Source organism: Arachis duranensis, chromosome 9 (genome assembly GCF_000817695.3).
Source record: "Arachis duranensis cultivar V14167 chromosome 9, aradu.V14167.gnm2.J7QH, whole genome shotgun sequence".
NCBI classification, from domain to species: Eukaryota; Viridiplantae; Streptophyta; class Magnoliopsida; order Fabales; family Fabaceae; genus Arachis; species Arachis duranensis.
In genome coordinates, this window is record NC_029780.3 from 59,142,586 (window position 1) to 59,145,770 (window position 3,185).

A 3,185-nucleotide genomic window follows, 5' to 3' on the forward strand; every position below is an offset into this window, starting at 1 on the left:
GTGACAGACGCAAAAGAATCACTGGATTCTATTCCAACCTGATTAAGAACCGACAGCTGAATAGCCGTGCTGTGACAGAGCGCGTTGAACATTTTCACTGAGAGGACGGGACTGTAGCCATTGACAACGGTGATGCCCAACATACAGCTTGCCATAGAAAGGAGTAAGAAGGATTGGATGAAGACAGTAGGAAAGGAGAGAGACAGAAGGGACAAAGCATCTCCATACGCTTATATGAAATTCTCACTAATGAATTACATAAGTATCTCTATCTTTACTTTATGTTTTATTTATCTTTTAATCATTAATCCTCCATAACCATTTGAATCTGCCTGACTGAGATTTACAAGATGACCATAGCTTGCTTCATACCAATAATCTCCGTGGGATCGACCCTTACTTGCGTAAGGTTTATTACTTAGACGACCCAGTGCACTTGCTGGTTAGTTGTGCGAAGTTGTGATAAAGAGTTGAGATTGCAATTGAGCGTACCATGTTGATGGCGCCATTGATGATCACAATTTCGTGCACCAAAGAGCATGAGGAGTAGTATAAATAGGAGTAATTTTGAACTAGAGAGAGGCTTAGCACTTTTGAGAACTACTCTCTGCATATTTACTTTTCTGTACTTCTAGCATGGATTCTTCTTTTCTGCCATTTTTAATTCCTAAAGCTATGAACAACTAAACCCCTTTCATTGGGTTAGGGAGCTTTGTTGTAATTCGATGGATCAATTATAGTTTTCATTCTTCTTTTTCTTTCTTTTCTCTTGATCTTACTAGAAAGCTTTCGATCTTAATTCAATTGGTTAGTTGTCTTGGAAAAGAAACTCTCCATAATTGGATTTCCTCTAAACCTTGGAAGAGGAATGAGGAAATCATGCTAGAAATGCTTTCTCATATTGGACCAAATTGGAGTTTGGATGGATATTGTGATATTTAATCCTCCCAACACTTTGATTTGGAAATACATGTGGTATAATCAGTGACCACACTTTCATCTCTTCCCATGAGCAATTAAATCAAGGAATTGGGCAATTGTTCAAGCTTAGAGAGATTGGATTGCCAAGGAATTGGGATCCAATCACTTAAGATTGCCAAGGAGATCAATAAATGCATTGATTGAATTTCTGTTATTTACTTCCTAGTCATTTAAATTCCTGCATCTCAATCTCAATTCTGTTTAGCTTAACTAGCATATTCTTCTAACTAAAGTTGCTTGACCAATCAATCCCTGTGGGATTCGACCTCACTCTATTGTGAGTTTTACTTGATGACAATTCGGTATACTTGCCGAAGGGAAATTTGTTGAGAGACAAGTTTTCATGCATCAGAACTCCTTTCTGTCTGGGGGACGTCCGATGAGGTCTTCCTCATTGGGATTCACGTCCTCCCTTTTCTCTTTGGATTCGGCCATGTTGATTATATCAATGGCCTTGCACTCTCTTTTTGGATTCTCTTCTGTATTGCTTGGGAGAGTACTAGGAGGAATTTCAGTGATTTTCTTACTCAGCTGGCCCACTTGTGTCTCCAAATTTTTGATGGAGGACCTTGTTTCACTCATGAAACTTAAAGTGGCCTTAGATAGATCAGAGACTATGTTTGCTAAGCTAGAGGGGCCCTGCTCAGAATTCTCTGTCTGTTGCTGAGAGGATGATGAAAAAGGCTTGCTATTGCTAAGCCTGTTTCTTCTACCATTATTAAAGCCTTGTTGGGGCTTTTGTTGATCCTTCCATGAGAAATTTGGATGATTTCTCCATGAAGGATTATAGGTGTTTCCATAGGATTCACCCATGTAATTCACCTCTGCCATTGCAGGGTTCTCAGGATCATAAGCTTCTTCTTTAGAAGATGCTTCTTTAGTACTGTTGGACGCATTTTGCCATCCATTCAGACTTTGAGAAATCATGTTGACTTGTTGAGTCAACATTTTGTTCTGAGCCAATATGGCATTCAGAGCATCAATTTCAAGAACTTCATTCCTCTGAGGCATCCCATTATTCACATGATTCCTTTCAGAAGTGTACATGAACTGGTTATTTGCAACCATGTCAATGAGTTCCTAAGCTTCTGCAGGTGTTTTCTTCAGGTGAATGGATCCATCTGCAGAATGGTCCAATGACTTCTTAGACAATTCAGACAGACCATCATAGAATATATCCAAAATGGTCCACTCTAAAAGCATATAAGATGGACACTTTTTGGTCAACTGCTTGTATATTTCCCAAGCTTCATAGAGGTATTCACCATCTTTTTGCCTGAAGGTCTGAACATCCACTCTAAGCTTGCTCAGCTTTTGAGGAGGAAAGAACTTAGCTAAGAAAGCCGTGACCAGCTTATCCCAAGACTTCAGGCTATCTTTAGGTTGAGAGTCCAACCATACTTTAGCTCTGTCTCTCACAGCAAAAGGGAAAAGCATAAGCCTATAGACCTCAGGATCAACCCCATTGGTCTTAACAGTATCACAGATCTGCAAGAATTCAGTTAAGAACTGAAAAGGATCTTCTGATGGAAGTCCATGAAACTTGCAATTCTGTTGCATCAGAAAAACTAATTGAGCCTTTAGCTCAAGTTGTTTGCTCCATCTTCCTTTTAATATATATACTCGCTAATATAATTCATCACAAGCATTGTTATATACAAATCATAGAAAGAGTTGTCACTTCTTCTAATTTTCAACAAAGCATTCAATTATGGTGGTCCTCAAGGCTTCTTCTCCTCTTGTTCCTTCTATCAACAAAATTAATAATGGCTTCCCTTGTTCTAATGGCACCATTGGTGCATGAAATTGTGATCATCAATGGCGTCATCAACATGGTACGCACAATTGTAATCTCAACTCTTTATCACAACTTCGCACAACTAACCAGCAAGTGCACTGGGTCGTCCAAGTAATAAACCTTACGCGAGTAAGGGTCGATCCCATGGAGATTGTTGGTATGAAACAAGCTATGGTCATCTTGTAAATCTCAGTCAGGCAGATTCAAATGGTTATGAATGATTGATAATTAAAAGATGAATAAAACATAAAATAAAGATAGAGATACTTATGTAATTCATTGGTGAGAATTTCAGATAAGCGTATGGAGATGCTTTGTCCCTTCCGTCTCTCTCTGCTTTCCTACTGTCTTCATCCAATCCTTCTTACTCCTTTCCATGGAAAGCTGTATGTTGGGCATCACTGTT

At 39.0% G+C, this 3,185-nt stretch overlaps 1 non-coding gene across 1 annotated transcript; it reads left to right on the forward strand.

The window, feature by feature from the left end:
• The first annotated feature begins 2,178 nt into the window (after positions 1-2,178).
• On the forward strand, positions 2,179-2,286 carry LOC127742337 (small nucleolar RNA R71). Its single transcript, XR_008003526.1, has one exon. It is a non-coding gene; the product is annotated as a small nucleolar RNA R71 (small nucleolar RNA).
• The last annotated feature ends 899 nt before the right edge of the window (positions 2,287-3,185 follow it).